Consider the following 18,762-nt stretch of genomic DNA (forward strand, 5'->3'; position numbering starts at 1 on the left):
TTTTTTTTATTTTTACAACTTTACAATTTCATGCAGAATGTTAATTTGTTTTTCACAACTCCAGTGTGTGTGTGTGTGTGTGTGTGTGTGTGTATTTCACAACTCCAGTGTTTTTATTAATTTGTCAAATATATTGTGATCTTTTCACTCCACTCTCCACATCTTTAAATCAATTCCTGGAGATTACACTTCTAAGGGCCTCTCCCACCTCCACACCAACATTGAGAGAGCTGACCACATCTCCTGGTGCTCAAGCAGCTGGCCAGATACTGTTCCCTCTTTTTAAGTGCATTTCACACCACTCTCCCATTGGAAGTCGCACATCATAAAGGGAACTTGTCTACTATGCAGATTCCCTGACCTCACTCTCAAACATTTTGATTCAACAAACTGGGTGTAAACTCGGCAACTGGCATTTTTGCAAACTCCTCAGATGTTTCTAAGGCCAGTGGCCTTCTGATTACTCTTTGAGAAACAGGGCATTCAGAATTCTACTCTGCCCCATCAGGTCTGCCTCTGTCCAAGGTCAACTTGTTGGTATAAATTTGGTCACTGGATTCTCCATGACTACCTGACGCTCATCCTTTCTTCACCGCCCACATCAAGCCACCTTTCCCCACTCGGGCTCAGAGCTCGTCTTGCACTTGCTGCCATTACTGCTTGTTCATACTTGGCCTTGACTCTGGGGATACGTCGACAGGAATGTCTGCCCAATCTAATCCTCCTCATGCTGGAAACTGCTCTTTCCCCAATGGAACACTACAGCAAGTATCTTGTGACTGCAGACTCCACTGCTTCACTGCTGTGGTTCAAGTAGCCAATCAGGCTTCTTTCCTGAAGCCTAGAAACAGGGCTTCTGCCTCTCTGCAGATGGGAACTCCAAACTGTGAGCAGCCATGTTTCTTTGTGTTGAAGAAGCTGGTCTACAGATAAACATGATGAGTCTATGAAAGAACGTAGCAGAGGTAATTACTTGAATCTCTGATTTCAGTTTTTCCTGAAGCTCAGCTACATCTCTCATCTCCCAAGATGTGGACATTCGACATACTTATATACAGATTACACTCGTCTTTCTCAGAAAACAAAAAAACAAAAAACACCCCCCTCAAAAAACCCCTCAAAACTCCCTTACTTTTTGACTGAACTATTTTATTTTATTTTAATTTTATTTTGTGTTTTGACTGAGCTATTTTATTTATTTTTTTTTAGAGAACTTTTTTTTTTAAGATTTTATTTATTTGACAAAGAGAACAGAGATCACAAGTAGACGGAGAGGCAGGCAGAGAGAGGGAAGCAGGCTCCCCGCTGAGCAGAGAGCCCGATGCGGGGCTCGATCCCAGGACCCTGAGATCATGACCTGGGCTGAAGGCAGAGGCTTAACCCACTGAGCCACCCAGGAGCCCCGACTGAGCCATCACTTGAAACTGAGAGTTCTAACATTGTTAGTAGCATAAAAAATTTAACTCTCTGTTCTCCGCAGCGTTATTATAAGTTCCCTAAATGCTGTTTCCCCTGCTTTGCCTCCATTTTCCTTCTCAACCAAAAGCAAAGCAGTTTCTACCCCCACTTTCCTCCACTGAAACAGGTTAAGGTTATTACTGACTTCAAGGTCTGAACTTCTGTATCTTTGATTTCTAAGGATCTCTACTTGCATCTGTGTCAAGCGATTTGAAGTTTTGGATGTTGGTTGGTAGAACAGTCACCTGCTTTGCCACCAAAGTGAAACCTGGGAATCATTCTACCCCTTATCCAAGATCTATGGATTGTATTTCCTAAATGTTTCTACCACTTATGATCCTTATGACTGAGTAATTTGACCTTTACTTAATCTCTATGTCCCTCATTTCCTTATCAATAAAATGGGGATATAAAATTGTACCTAGGGCACCTGGGTGGCTCAGTGGGTTAAAGCCGCTGCCTTTGGCTCAGGTCATGGTCTCAGGGTCCTGGGATCGAGTCCCACATCAGGCTCTCTGCTCAGCAGGGAGCCTGCTTCTCTCTCTCTCTCTCTCTCTCTCTGCCTGCCTCTCCATCTACTTGTGATCTCTCTCTGTCAAATAAATAAATAAAATCTTTAAAAAAAAAAAAAAGGTACCTACATCAGGGGCACCTGGCCGACTCAGTTAAGCCTCTGACTCTTGATTTTCGTTCAAGTCATGATCTCAGGCTTGTAAGACTGAACCCGACTTTGGGCTCCATACTCAGTGGAGAGTCTGCTTGAGATTTTCTCTCCCTCTGCCCCTCCCCCTGCCCGAGTGCTTACTCTCTCTAAAATAAATAAATCTTAAAAAAAAATGGTGCCTACATCATAGGACTGTTATGGCAGTTACATAAAATAATATATTTGAAGTACGTGGAGTCATGACTGGCACAGGGTAAGTGTGGTTGGGGATGTTTTGTAATTATTACTGAAGCAACTGCTGAGTTTGTATGCATAAAGGATCAGGATCTAATTCAGATCTTTACCACCTCTGCCCTGAATCACATACTACAATGAACTCCTAAGTATTTTCTTAACCCTATGCTGGTCTTCGCAAAGTGGAACTTCTAACTCCTTTACTTAGAACTCTTCAGTGGTCTTACGTAACATATGAAAGTCAACCTAGATAGTTCTTCAGGATTTGGGCTCTTCTCTGTCAGCACTCCCCAGAAGGATCAAAGTATTTATAATACCAAATTTGTAATTTGAAGGATCAAAGTATTTGTAAAACTACTCCATGTATTTCCCAAATATCTATCTATTTATCTATCTCTGTCTTTATTTTTATTAACCTCCGGCTAAACTGCATTTACCATGATTGGGCCTGGTTGCTTCCCATTCATCCTTGAAGACTCTGCATTATAATAAAACTTCTACCCCCAAAGAATTATTTTCAAATTCCTACTACTTTTCTAGAGATTTTCCCTGCACATAGGAAAATCACTGCACCTGCGATACTGTATTGCTGTACCATAATTTCCATTTATGTCTGTGCTCCTCAATGGATGAGGGAGAAAATCAGAAATGAGAGCTCCATGACAGGCAGGGAGCCATGTTTTATTCAGCCCTTTTCTCCCCTTTTCTAAGGGAGAGAGTGGGGGTAGGGGCAGAGGGAAAAGGAGAGAGAGAGTATTAAGCAGGTTCCATGCCCAGTGCAGAGCCTGAGGTGGGGCTTGATCTCATGACCTGAGCTGAAATCGAGTGGGACACTAACCCAACTGAGTCGCCCAGGCACCATGTTTTACTCAGCTTTACCACCCAGCACAAACCATGTCACTTGGCACAATCTTTCTTAAATGAAGAAAGACATTATGAATGATTTTGCTAAATCAACCCAAGATTATGGATGAAAGAGGTCAGAAAATGCATAGCCAAAAGTGGGAAGCTTTACAAAGCCTTAATTTTCCATAATGGTCTCCAGGTAAAACATCAGTTGAGAATCATGCAAGGTCCTAAAACTATGCAAAATTTTTCTTCAAATTAAGCCAGAAGAATTTTTTACTGAAACAGATGCCTAGATCTATGGCTTTAAAATATTTAATTTTACATGTTATCTTTGACCCACCAATTTGAAAGTTAGTAAGAACTTTAAGACCCAAAATCAGTTTGGCAATTCCGAAGGTAAATTGCTTTAGGTTACATGATGCAATAAATCAATTTAAGTATGTGTAGTACATGCAAAACAAAACATTCCATTCAGGAGTTTCCACCAGGTGTGGTGCAGTCATACAAGGAATGGCTATCATATGGTTTCACAATTTATCTGTCTAAGCACTAAAGGTAACTGAAGAAAAAAAAATAGGAGAAACATTGGGGAGAATATTTATTCTACTTGTTTCTTTATGGAAAATGTTTTATGGATATTAAGTAAATGTATATCTGATCCCACAACAAAGTTTTTCTCTTACTCATATACTTAATAGAATACACTTGCAAAGAGCCCCTAATTTCTAGTTTCAGCTTTTCATCAAAAGAAATTTAGAAATCAGGAAAAACTCAGATTTTGACATTATATGGTTATTTTGGTAAGTTCTATGATTACTCTCCCAAATATACACAGATAATTAAATTAAATTCCATATTTTCAAATTGTTATGAAAGCCTGGAGCAGAGGCTTAACTTGGACAACTTTAATCTTTTCCAAATAAACCCCCTCCCCACAACTGCCGTCACATTTACAATGAAACAAGCTAGGAAGTGACTTGGACAGATGGAGTCTGAACTATATTAAAAACACAAATAACCTTATACTCTGAGGTCTATGTCTGCTCTGCTTTTCTTTGTGATATCTATACAAGATACAGATAAATTTCATGCTGGACGAAGTCCATTTGTACAGTACTTGACAGTGAATGCAGAACACACAAAAATATACTACACATACCTTTAAAAATACTTCATTCTTTACTTAAATATTACCTTTAAAATCCTTTCTCTGTAAAAACATTTATCTATAAAAAAACTGATATTTTGTTCACGTTTTCTCTCTTTTCACTTGGTTACTCACTTTCACTCATTCAATCAGTTACGTGAAATCTACCATAGACTAGGTGTCAGGTTACAAAGGTAAAAAGTACTTCTCTGCCTTTAGTGCACTTCCAATCCAGATGAAGGAGGGAAACTTACAAATAAAAATGGTAAGTGTTCATGGCAGTGCTCAAGACAGAAAGGTGAACCAATCTCCCGGAGGAGGAAGAGGGCAGAAAGAACGGAGGAGGGAATGGTTGGCTCAAAAGCAGAACATGCCTGAGGAGGGACCAGCGCATGGCAGGAGAGGGCCAGTGCTGTGCTCGCTCCGTGTCTTGTGTCTGGCCTCTGATATTTTGGCCCATAATACTTCTTCCTCTAATAATATTTTTATCATGATCTCAACAAATGCCAAATTATACGTTACTTTAAAAAATATTGCTGAAGTGGTACCTAACTTTTGCCAGAGAATACGGTTTGGGGAAAGGATTTAAAGAGAGGGTGGCAGTTTAGGTTGGTCTCAGCAAATGGGAAGGTACCTGTGACACAGAGAAGTGTCCAGAGTGAATCAAGATAGAGGGGCTGGAAGAGCAAACCAGGGAAACGCCGAAGGGTGGGCGTTTCAGAAAACTGCAGATGACAGGTTGAACCACCTGAAATTGCCCTGTTTCTTAATAATCCTTCCTTTCCTATTTTAAGTTTTCAAATTAAAAAAATGATTAGAAGGAAGAGAACTCGTTCACATCAACAAAGGAAATCCAGAGGAAACACTGCCTGAAGAACTACACTTTTTTTTTTTTTTTTTGGCTTGGTTTTCGAATGAAAAGAACTTGTAAGGATCTCTATCAGCAAAAGTCACGATATGCATTTAATGTTCAGCATTGGAATCAATATTTTTTTCTCTCTGTCCATTAAGTGTCTTCCTTAAAGCTGAACCTGATCAAAATCAAATCTTGGAAAAAGATTACTCTCACACACACACACAAAAATTACTCTTACAATTATTTCTATAGTGTAACCTACACTACCACCCTTCCAACACACATATTTAACAAACATATATTGTACTTGCCGCAGATTGTGAGAATTTTTACACATGATCCCTCATTTATTCCTCAATAAAATATGAGGTCACTACTGTTATCACAAGCGTTTTATAGATGAACAAAGTGAAACCAAAAGAAGGGAAACACTTGACACGAATCAACCAGCAAGTCAGTGGCAGAACTAGATTTGAACCAAGTGATCAAATTAATACAAGTTATTAATAATACAAGTGACCACTGCAGCCTGTGACCTCTCAGGGTCTACCATTCCCACCTGCCACTCTAAGTGCCTTATGAAATAATACTATATTGGAGTCAAAGGATGAACCTCCAGGCTGAGTTTCATGGAAAGTTGTTTATGATTATTGCTTCCTCCATTCCCTCTAATGTCTTCTAGAGACCATCCACGTAGAAGTGTTTTGTTACCCATTCCTGGGATGGTGCCCAGCTTTCAGAAAAAGTATCTTTCTCTTCTAGAACTCACCATCCATGTAGAAGTGTTTTGTTACCCATTCCTGGGATGGTGCCCAGCTTCCAAAAAAAGTATCTTTCTCTTCTAGAACTCACAAACAGTATTACAGGGATAATTTTAATAATAATGTCCAATGCACAATTTCATGTAGTCAAGCTCCAATCACTAAGGTTCCTTGTGGTTTCCCATCCAGAGTCTTATTTTTTGACTCAAACAGATGCCTTCCTCACTTCCAGATACTGCATGTGTTCTCCATACATGACCCTAGTGAAAATGTCATCGTAATTGAATTTCTTACTACTGGATCCACAACCATGACATTAGTTAAGAAGTTAAAAATAAAAGCTGTGGCCAGCTCTGGTTTTTGTGTGCATGCATATTAATTTAAATCATTTCCGTTTAATTATATTTAGCACACATTAGAAAGTTGGTAATTATAAGAGACCTTTAATTATCAACATTCATTATTATCACTATTATTAACATACATTAAGCACCCATAGTCTGCTAAATGCTATACTCAAGATAAAAAGCATTAACCTTGCAATTCCACTGTGAGCAAGATAGAAGACAATCTTCTTCTTCCAGACAGAGAACAAAATTATATTTGCCTAACTTGACAAAGAGCCAATGGATGAGTCAGGGATAAAGCCTGGCTCTAGACAATTGGATAAACAATAGAATGGCTATAAAACTCTGTCACTTGAAGCATATCTGAATCTGTTCTTCCATAAATGTTTTTAATGCCTGCCTCAGAATTGTTGTGATGGCAGAACTTTCTGCTTCATAGGAATATCTAGATTGTATAAACAGCCAAGTCATTTGAGACCAGCTTTACAAGATACACTTTGGCATCAAATAAAATGAGACCATTTTTGGTGGAAAAATAACGAGTGGCTATAAAATAATGAAATTATTCTTTTTTTTTTTTTCTTTTTAGGAAGAGGCTCATAAACTAGCTTTGAAAGAAGTTTCAAATGCAGATCGCCCGAAGCACTTGAAGAATGACAGCATGATGGGACACAGGTATAAACTCTACGGTGCAACTTGCAAAGCTAGCATTTGAGTGACAGAATGAAAAGAGGCTATATTGGATTAAGACATACTTGAAGTCAAATGCTAGCACTGCTACTTAGGAATATAATCTAGAGTAAATGAGTTAATTTGTTGTAGCCATAGCTTCTTCACCTATACAAAAGAGTGAATAAAGCTGAACTTGCATATTGTAATGGGATAAAATAATATATTTGAGTATATGTAATAAAGTGTATACAACTGACATGAACTTGGAACTGAGCAAAGAAAGTCCTTGACTCCATGACATCCTGGATACTATTACGTGACCACCTGTTGGTAGACCTAGCATGCAGATTAATGCTATTAAAACTGCAATTAAATTGCTTCACAGTTTAAGTAGGCTATTGTGAGATCATAAAATGTATTACATTTTTTTAGATAAACCTTCTATAAGTAACCCTGTTCTTTAGGCACAATGCTAGGTTCTGGATCTGTAGAGGAAATGTGATCTACCCACTAGAGGCTCAGAGTCTAGTAAAGAGATAAAAAATGTAGAAAATTATAATGTAAGATAGAATCATAATAAATATATGCTAGTGTGTGTTGGCTATGAAGTGGTTAATTCTTTCCATAGCAGAAAGGGGTTAGGGAAGGATTAGTAAAGAAAGAGACCATTACACTAGGGTTTGTAAGAAAACTGGACATTTTATAGGGAAAAGAGGGATGAATGACAGTTGTCATTCACCTGACAGAAGAATCAGTTGGGCAAAGACATACATACAGAAGCATTCTTTGTGCATGTGAGGAACTGTACATAGTGTGTGTGGTGTGTGTAGTGTAACATATAGGTAGTGTAAACATACAAGTAAGGGTTAGGTTGTAAAAACTTGTGCCACGGACCCAAAAGTAAACCTCTGCTAATGTGAATAAGTACTTTTGGACATCAAGAGTACCAAGACTATTCAATGGTGGTAGGGGGGAGTATTTTCAATAAATGTTGCTGAAAAAAATGGATACGTACATGCAAAACAGAAATGAAGTTGGACCTTTACGTAGCACCATATACACAAAAATTAACTCAAAGTGGGCCATAGACCTAAACATGAGAGGTAAAACTATACAGTTCTTAGAAGAAAACATAGGGCAAAGCCTTCACAACACTGGAGTTGGTGACGGTATCTTGAATATGACACAAAGACGCAAGCAACAAGAGGAACAAAGGAGATAAATCCACTTCACAAAAATGAAAAACGTTTGTGTACCAAAGGAAGCTTAAAAGAGTGAGAAGGCAACCTTCAGAATGGGAGAAAACATCTGCAAATCATCTATACGATAAGGACTCATATCCACAAGATATGGAGAATGCCTAAAACTCAAAAGAAAAACCAACAATCCCATTTTATAAAGGGCAAAGAAATGGAATCAACATTTCTCCAAGGAAAATAACAGGTATCCCTCACTTCTTGAAAGTTCACATTACACTCTTTTCCATTTACAGAAGATCTACATTAGTACCTGTTTTCACTAACCAAAAGAAACCCAAAGCACAATTTTGCCTTGATGGAAAAAAAAAAAAAAAAAAGAGGGAGAATAGCATAAAGTATTTGTTTTGTACCAGCATGTACCCGGAGAAGCTAGAGTGGCATCCCCAAGTACCTTCCCCAGGAACTACACTCAGCATAACTTTCAACTATGTCTGTGAGTATCTGTGCTTTATCATGATTTATGTTGTACAACTTTAGCAAGATGTGTCCTAAGGTACTAGAAAAGCATAGGAGTCATCAGTTTTTGGGTGTGGGAATGCTCAAAACATCTCCCCTATAAAGTACTTAAAATTGCTTTTGCCCTCCGTGACATTTTGGCTTACAAAAGTCTTTCACTGGGACACTCAGTATATGAGTATATGAGAGACCCGTATATGAGTGGCTAAGAGGCACCTGAAAAGATGGTCAACACCCCCAGTCATTAGGGAAATCCCAATTGAGACTCTAACTGGCTACTTCATACCCGTAAGGATGGAGACTATCTGAACCATAGAAAATGACAAGTGTTAGAGTGTGGAGAGACTGGGGACCCTTGAGCACTTGTTGGCGAGGAGGTAAAATCATACAGCTACTGTAGAAAACAGTAAGACAGTTCCTCAGAAAAAAATGAAAATAACCATATGATCCAGCAATTCCACTTCTGGGTGAATGCCCAAAATAACTGAAATCAGGCTCTGAAAGATATCTGGATACCCACATCCACAGAAGCATTATTTGAAATAGCTAAAAGACGAAGGCAACAGAAGTGTCTATCAGCGAATGAATGGATAAGCACAATGCAGTCTATCCATACAATGGAATATTATTCAGCTCTTAAAGAGGAAGGAAATTAGGGTACATGCTATGACATGGATGAATCCTGAGGGTATGATGCTAAGTGAAATAAACTAGCCACCCAAGGACAACTATTGCCTGATTCCACTTACATGACATGACTAAATGGTCACACTTACAGAAAGAAAATGTAGAGCAGTGGTTACCAGGGGCCTGGGGAGAAGGAAGCAGGGAGTCACTCTTTACAGAGTATAAAATTTCAGTTTGGGATGAGAATGTTCTGGAGATGGATCGTGACTGACAGCTGTACAACAGACGGAATGTCCTTGATGCCACTGAACGGTATACTGAAAAGTGATTAAAATGTAAATTTTATGTTATGTATATTTTACCACACTAAAAAAGAAAATAACTTTATTCTTCTTTCTCTATTGATTAATAGGTCCAGAGCTTTGGTCTTAGAAGATGAAAAGAGTTCTAGAGACAGAGGGCAGACAATTACACAATATTATGAATGTACCTAGTGCCATTCAACTTGCACTTAAACATGGTGATGGTAGATATTAAATTATATGTATTTTACCACAATTTAAAAAAAAAAATCCTACCAAGACCAAGACATTTGAAATACATCCTAAAGGCATGGGAAATGGTCAGTGGTTTCAATGCAGGAGAGTGACCTCTCAAATTTTGTAAACAGGTTCATATACTTATAGGTATATAATAATTTTACTCATGAAACAGTAAGGAACCATCTCATAATAGTAAAAACCCCACTAGACAAATGCAACAACCCTTAACTAAGCAATGACTACATATAATGAGACTATTCAAATGACATTTTAAAAATATTTATTTGAGAGAGTGAGCAAGGAAGGGGGGAGAGAGAGAGAGAGAATGAGCAAGGGAAGAAAGAGAAGCAGACTCCCTGCTGAGCAGGGAGCAAGACATGGGGCTCCATCCCAGGACCCTGGGATCATGACCTGAGCCGAAGGCAGACGCTTAACCGACTGAGCCACCCAGGCTCCCCTCAAATGACATTTTGACCTGATAAATGTGTGAACTTTTGGTAGGTGTTCCAGTTATGTGCAATCACACTGTAGCAATATCAAATACTCTGGATGCTTATTGATGTTTGGATCTTCATAGAACACAGCTGACTGCCAAGTACATTTTATTTAAAAATTAAGAAGGCATGGGTGGTCAACACAGCAGTGATACTAAAGGCACACAAAAAAGGAGACACCACAACTTCTTTAGAAGCAAATCCATCCATTCTGACTTCTGATGCTTAGGAATCTGACTTCTCCTTTTAAAGGGGAATAATTCTTTCTGATTTTTCCAACAAATGCCATTGACCCATTCTTTGCTTAGAAAGGAGGGAGATTTGTAGGGAAAGACGGCTGGGAAGTCAGTTGGAAAACATCAGGGCAATGTCAGTCTGAAAATCATCAGCCAGTTGCAAGTTAAAAAAGATTTGCTAAAAGTAGCAGTGTTATTACTGGTTCAAGTCTGTCAGAAGGCTTTGGATTCTCTACTGCCTCACACCAGTAACTTCAAAACTAACTCATTCCAGATGTCCCTATGATCATCTAATCAGACATCAAAAGCTGTATGGTGACAAGCTCACATGCTGCTTACGAGGACGCTGTATGTTTCCACAAGCGTAAAACACACACAGTAGCTACTTTTAAAATGCAATTCATCTAAATCAGAATTCTATTTTCAAGTACAGAGGTATTAGGAAAGGGGCCACCCTCCTGAGAAAGAAAGAAATCTTTTAAATGTCTGCACAGTGTCATTCTATGACTAAAGTTTGAAAGGAAAAACCTAAATGAAACTTGTACTTCAGAGTTTATGTTGTGAGAAAAAAGAAATCCCTCATCAGAATAGATTTCTAAGAATCACACCATGCTCAAGGAAAAAAAAAAAATCTTTTCTTCTCAATAACAATCGTTTTGCATTTTTCCAAGATGAACCCCATGAACCCTTTCCTTCCATGCCTTCATTTTTCAATAGATGTCCACAACACGGAAGGTCCCTTAGAACAGAGAGACATAGATATGGCCCACACCCTTCAGCCTTCACTTGAAAGCAACATGATCTACTTGTACATGAACCTTCAGATTTAAGTTGTGCCTCTTCTACAGAATTTAAGTGTGAATATGTATGGGTGGATGTCTTTATGCTGCTGCCTTTGTGTGTGTATTTGGCCTTTTAATTACACACACACACACACACACACACCCCTTAATATTACTACCCTGAGCAATAAAAATAAATGTTGGTGCTTTGGTTAGAAATGCAACCTCATTCCATGAACAATTATAAATACTGAGGTATTAAAACGAAATTTAAAGTTGAATTCATACCTAGCAATTTAATTCACATCTGGAACTCTGAAGTTGTTTGGATGTTTCAGTCCCTAAGAACAACAGAAGTTCATATAGGGTTTCTATTTATTATTTCCTTTGAGTTACATGAAATTTGAGAGGAAATCATATACAATTTAAATAATTTACCCAGGATCACCGAGTTATTGTTGCAATCAGAACACAGGATCTTGACCTTTAGAATAAAGCTACTTTAAACATCACCTTTACCAAATTTTAAACAACACTGTCAAATTACATTTGCCCACACTGCTAACACAAGATGTTCATTAGTGTTTTTACCAAGAAACACCTTGTAAATGTTCCCATACTCTTGAATTAATTCACATACCAGAATTTTTTTTTTTTTAATTTTCTTCCAAACCACTTGAAACCAGAAGAACCTCTTAAAGAAGATGGAATAGGAGGAACATTTCAAACGGGAAGTCTGCAGATGCGGTAGGTGTACGAGAGGGATGCTGTCCAGGTATTTCCAGTCTAATAAAGGATTTTCTAAATTCTTTGAACACAGTTATTAGGAAATTACAAAGCTGTAACTGCCAAGATCACGAACTTTTGGATTCTAGAACTCACAGTTTTGCTGGCAAAGAGCTCAGATAATCGACTCCCTTATATGAGTATTAATTTCTATTCTCTGTTCACATATCAAGGGCATAAACAGAGTTAGGCTTTATGATGTTCACCTCCAGAAAGATCAAAGTTTGTTGTCTTCTTATAATTTCTGTTCTTTCTCAGAGCCAATTTCTGTGTGAAATCACCGCTAGAAGTGTAAAGAGAGGAAATGGTTCTCACCATTGAAACTGCTGACCCGCGCTGTCAACCCACATTTTGATTCCAAGTGGAGAATTTGCATTTAAACATCTCTCTCCCCTTGTCAACACAGGCAACACGTTGTCCTAAAGCAGAAGATTCTACACTAAAGCTATTTAGGGAGCACAACCGTGTGTTGAACAGGTAATTTCACAATTTTCACATTCTAATTCATACGCTGATTCCTGTCTATGATACATATCCTCACAGGCACGCACATCTCTGCGAGATGTGTTAAAAGTTGTTGAATTCATTCTGTCCATCTCAGAAGTAACAGTTTTAATCATCCAGTCATAGGTTTATATCAGGTGTCAGGGGCTTGGATAAAAAAAATGAATATATTGACTCAAGCCTCCAAGGATCTCCATCTCATAGAAGACATGTAAAAAAGCAGTTGTATTTGCGGGGGATAAGAGCTAACCGAGATTCTGTGCATGGGAATTCCCTCGAGGGGCATGGAGGCCGAGCAGTGTAAGAAAAGACAAAGGACACAAACTCTGATCCTTAAAATGTATTATTTGATCATTTCAGATTTGTTTGCACATTGCTAGGGTTGTTTAAGGGCTTTAGATTTGGTCATCATAACCAGACTGTAAGTTTCCTGAAGACAAATACCATAACTTGGGTTTCCCAGAAGGCACAGAGCAGAGGTCTTGGGCATCTAAAGGATTAATCAATTTATGTTGACACGAAAGCAAAACGCATGCAATTTTTTCCCTTCCTTCCTTCTTTCCTTCCTCTGATAGAGAGCAAGAGAGCGCCCAAGCAGGAGGAGGGGCAGAGAGAGAGAATCTCCAGCAGACTCTGCTGAACACGCCCGAAGCAGAGCTGATCTCACAACCCTGAGATAATGACCTGAGCTGATATCAAGAGCTGAACACTTAACTGCGCCACCCAGGCATCCCATGCAATTTTCATCACGTGCAGAACAATGTAAACCGCAAAAGAGGACACATCACGTTTTTTTTTTTTTTTTTTTTTTAATTTCTGAAACAAACCTGTGAATAGTGGTCCTTCTCTTAGACTTCCAGCTCTGGACTAGACCCAAGAAGAATGATCAGGGAACACACACCCAAACAGGAGTCACATTTCCTAGGTTCCTTCATTAGTCACGGTACAGACATCCAGAAAACCCAAATTTGTTTTACCAATTTCTATAAGATTTGGTGAAAAATTCTGTTGCAGAATAAATTAGGTGTCTGGATTTTCCCCACCTGGAACTCAAGTCTTATAAACATAACTGCTTCGGAAATTAAGCTGCCTAAACTTGCCAAACTAAGTAAACATTTGGCCCCTTGAAATCCTGGATGGCAGCTTTATCTCTTGAAAACAAAGCCATATGAAAACCATCGTTGCAATGTGTCTCCAAGCTTTGGTCTTATCAGCACACAGCGTGAACAGCTGGAGTTACAAACACCAGGACTATTATTAAATCACTGTGTCAGAAAGGGGGAAAAAAAGAAAAACCTTTTGTAGGCTTCAGTATCTCTAAATAACACAATTACATATTACACGTTATTTCTCCCTCCCTTTTGCTCATTGGTGTCCGTCTCTCCTCACTGGGAGACAATGAATGAAGCCTTGCTTCCCATCTACATCACCGTCTACAACAATTAATTGATTTCAATGTTTCTATATTATAGCTACTTCATTGGGTATCTAGTGGAAAGAAAAACATGATTTGGTTATTCAAAATTTTTGTTAAGTTTCTGTGTGGGGTTTTGACAGTCAGGGACCCACCACCGAAAGTTCTCTCACATCTCTCAGTGACAATTTGATGATTTTAAACCCTAAAAGCAATGCTACTTAAATTTCTCTGTAATATTTCAATGATGTCTTTCATGGAAATGAAAATGTTTAAGCCAAGATCAACAATGATGATGATTTCAAATATCTGCGACACACAAAGGAAAATTTCTCAAATCAACGCTCCATCACATTATTTGCAAAACACAAAGAGAATGTCCCTATTCATTGGAAATACTTCCTTCCACTTGAAGCTACCTGCCACTATTTTTGCTGATAAAATAGGAAAAACTACAAAGAACTATCTTATCTCCCTTCACATGCAAGACCACGGGAAGCACTTCTCCCCAGGGTGTCTTCCCTTTACCTCCAACCCTACTCTTGCTGGGATCAGGTTGCTGACCTCTCAATGCAGCAATTCAAAAACTTCTATTCATCCTTACATCTGAAATTTATATCCTAGATGTTGGATAGGCCACAAGAAAATAAGATGAAACAGCCTTAATTATTTAATATTTGGGGGGTGGTGTAAATTCCCACCACACTTCTTAATCTCTATCCTTCACCAAATTCTGAGAATTGATGGCTTTCTCACGTTGTTTCATCCTAAACCTGCAAACAAGCAGTTATTGATCATTTTTTCCCTTTTAAAATTTGATAAGATATGAGAGAGTCTCAAATTAAAAAAAAAAAAAAAAAAAAAAAAAAAGGAAGAGAGTCTCCTTCACAAGAAATGGATGCCTGTGGGGCATCTGGGTAGCTCAGTGGGTTAAGCCTCTGCCTTTGGCTCAGGTCATGATCACAGCGTCCTGGGATCAGGCCCTTAATCAGACTCTCTGCTCAGCAGGGAGCCTGCTTCCCCCCTCTCTCTCTCTGAATGCCTCTCTGCCTACTTGTGATCTCTGTCTGTCAAATAAATAAATTAAAAAAAAAAAAAAAGAAAAGAAAAGAAATGCATGCCCATGCAAAGGTCCACAGCATAACACCTCAGGGTTAACAGACCCTCTGAAACTCATCCATGAACTTCCAACTTAATAACCCCAGTATTGCCATGCTATTTTTAAAAAAGAAAATGTATATGTTGTGGATATGAACTCTTTAAAAGACGGACCAATATTTTCTTAATATATTTTGGTGATGCAAGAGAAGTAACGGTTTTAGAACAAACAAAGTCATTTACTCTCCGAGAACAACCATAGCATTATAATTTTCAGGAATCCACTTTTTAATTTACTCGCCCTGCAGGATCATTTTGCTTCAGGGGTTAAATGTGAAACTATAAACAGTCATTAAAACACAAAACAACCATAGTAGTTAACCGGATATTAAGAAAAAAGTCACATCTGGTTTAGAGTTCTCTTCCACCCACAAATTCGGGAACATCAATTTCAAGAACCTGGTTTTATGGCAAGCCCTTAAGCCAAAAACACCAGGTTACAATCAAGGCAAGGGAGGTAAGACATCCCATAAGCAGACTCCCACTATTACTTCTTGCCCCCAGGATTCTCTTTCTTTAATTCAAAAGCAGTCAGTAGGATTGGTTTTTCTATTGCTTTGAAAGATAAATAGTCATTACAATTTGCACATTAATAATTATGCTATTCTGATTAACTGACGGGTTTATGAAAAGAGGAAGAAAGAAAATAAATTTCCATGCTGTTTAACCAGTGGTACCCTAAGTAACAAAGAGTGAGGTTTGGTGGCTTTTCAGTACACAGAATTCGAGACTTGTACAGAATTTGATTTTCCTAATTTAAACGCTTTTTAAAACTTCACCTTGTCTGAGGGTGTACATCTTAAATAACCAATTTGTAATAATTTAACCAGCCAGAAAACAAGTACAACTTCTCCAGCTTTTCACAAACATGCATCTCTGGGCATCAAAGAAAGTTCTTCCTGCTATAATAAGCCTAATGAAGTGCAAGTAAAAATAACAGTCATCAACTGTGGTTTTAAAGGCAATATTTCAACATAATCAAATGTGTCAAATATTCATCCTTACAGCTTTTTAAACTGTGGGTTATAAGCAAGTTTCATTTCTTGGGAATGACTGAACATAACCCACTTGGGGCTTTGCCATCTGTGAATTACTTACATGTGAACACTCTGTTTAAGAGCTGGAAATTTTGATTGTTTTTCTTCCTTTGGATATTGGAATGCAATGTCATCGAACAGAGCTTTTTAAGCAATTATTGTTCATGTTACTTGTACCATGGCTGAATTATCACACACATCCCATATTCATCATCACTTATTAATTCATAGACATCCAATATGGTGAGTTTATAGAGGAAGTAACCATGTGGGACTATGGAATCTGAGAGATGGGGAAGAATCTGCAGTCTCCAATTCTGTAGTCCCTGGGCTCAGGGACTGGCTACAAAACCCCTCTTTGCAGTGTGCTCCCTTGTGAGAGTCATGGTTGTGTTCCCATGGTTTCCTTGAAAGGCCGTTCCTCTTATCGCTGAGCAAACAATGAAAGTGACTATGGGGCTATATGTAGGGTGCCACATAATTCATCATCCGTACACGGACACCTCTGGGAGGTGGAGGGGACACTATTAATAATTATGCCAGGACAACAGGCACGAACTAGGACTGCCCCAGGCAAATCTAATCATACTGTTACCGCAGAGATGATGGGCGACCCAAAGACCTTCTCCCAAGGGTCTCAAACCATTTCATTAATGCTAGATCCAATTTTACTTCTGTCTAGAGCTCTTCTGTCCAATGGAAGTAGAATGTGAACCATAGATCTAATTTTAAACTTGCTAGTAGCCATGCTTTAAAAAGAAACAGGTGAAAATAATTTTGATAGTATATTTTACTCTACCTAATATACCATCGTGTCATTTCAATGTGTAGTCAATATAAAAATTATTAATGAGGTCTTCCATATTACTCTTTTTTTTTTTATACCTCAATCTTTAAAATGCATTTTGTGTGTTACACTCGAATCACATTTCTAGTGCTCAATAACCACACGTGGCCAGTGGTTATAATATTGGACAAGCAGGTCCAGTGACAGATCCTTGAGTTAGGATACATAGGAATAAATGAACAGAAGCATAACACACACACACACACACACACACACACACACACACACACATTTTTCTTCTGGATCAAAACAGACTCACTGAACGTCTTTCTTTACTAACTTAGCCTGCTTTTCACAGTACGGCAGTTAAACTATTTGCCTCTTTTGCTTGAGGTGAACCAGACTTTGGAGCAGTTAAATCTCTACCTGGTAGATCTTTTGGGTAGCAGAGAGAATGGCCAAATTAGAACAGATGGGTAAACTTCTGAGAACTTCTAGAACTCTTCGTAGACTAATATGGGCCTACATTCCTGAGTCCAACACATATATAGCATGTACCCTCCATGTGCTTGGCACTAGAGATAGACAAATAAGGCACAATGTCTGCACCTTGGGCTGTTAAGGCTTCAAGTTTGCTTGGATATTATTTTACAACCAAAGGAAGAGAAGTCTAGGATGTGCCAGTATTCTGTGGCAAGCAAGGACCAGACTCTATTCTTTGGGCCTCAGATCTGCATTTCATCAGCCACAGAGAACATTGAGGAAAGGAAGAAATGTGATTTCCTTTTTACTGTTGATACATACAGACTCAACCACTGCCTGGGAACTTGCATACGGTTAGGTTAAAGAATTTGGGGTGCCAGCCTTTCTTCTTGAATTAGGACTTGCATCTTTACTAGCAATAATATACTCCCTCACCAAATCCCTCAACTTAGAACTCAATGGTATCCTAGTTTGGTAAGATCATGGAATCTATCAGAAACATACCAGTCCTCATTTCCTATAAGGAAAGCAGTATTGAATATTTTCGATTGGCCTAAACACAGAACCTAAGTGATAAAAACACTGAACTAAATACAGGTGATTCTCTGCATGTAAATGATGGTAACACAATCAGATATACTCTGACTTGGGGTATACCTACATTGAAAAAATGAGCAGTAAATTGTAACTTTTCTCATTTATATAGCTTCTCTTCCTCCAATCCAGTATACTTGGGCTTAACACGGTCTCAATCTGTGTGCTAAATACTGGTTCTGTTTAAACTCAACAATAGAGTGGAACACATACACCTGATTTTTATTAAATTAATGTTCCATTAAATATGTTTCCTTAAAAGGACAGTGGAGAAACTTTACATCTAAAACACTTTGAGGACACTTGCTTCCTTGTTTATAGAAAGAAATATGCCAAAACACTGCCACAATCTTATTAGTAAATAAGTAAATAATTATTAGTGATTTGATATAGGGACTCCTAACTCATACACATTGGCACATGTTCTTGAGAACATTTTATACCAAACTGGTGAGAATCTGCTTAGTTCATTCAGCATCCTTATATAAGTCTAAAATATTGCTTTTTTTCCTTAGGGCACTATAGACAGTGAGACTTAAAATGGAAAAGAGCCTGGCTTTTAGGAAACTTTTTTAAATGGCTCCATTATTGAAGATCACCTATTGCACAAATATA

The 18,762-nt window shown here is 38.3% G+C and overlaps 1 protein-coding gene across 3 annotated transcripts in view; it reads right to left on the reverse strand.

The window, feature by feature from the left end:
• PARD3B (par-3 family cell polarity regulator beta) overlaps positions 1–18,762 on the reverse strand; it is a 1,038,672-nt gene that overhangs the window by 540,845 nt on the left and 479,065 nt on the right. The gene's annotated exons all lie outside the window — the stretch shown is intronic.

Source organism: Mustela nivalis, assembly GCF_964662115.1.
Source record: "Mustela nivalis genome assembly, chromosome: 11".
Classification (NCBI taxonomy): Eukaryota; Metazoa; Chordata; class Mammalia; order Carnivora; family Mustelidae; genus Mustela; species Mustela nivalis.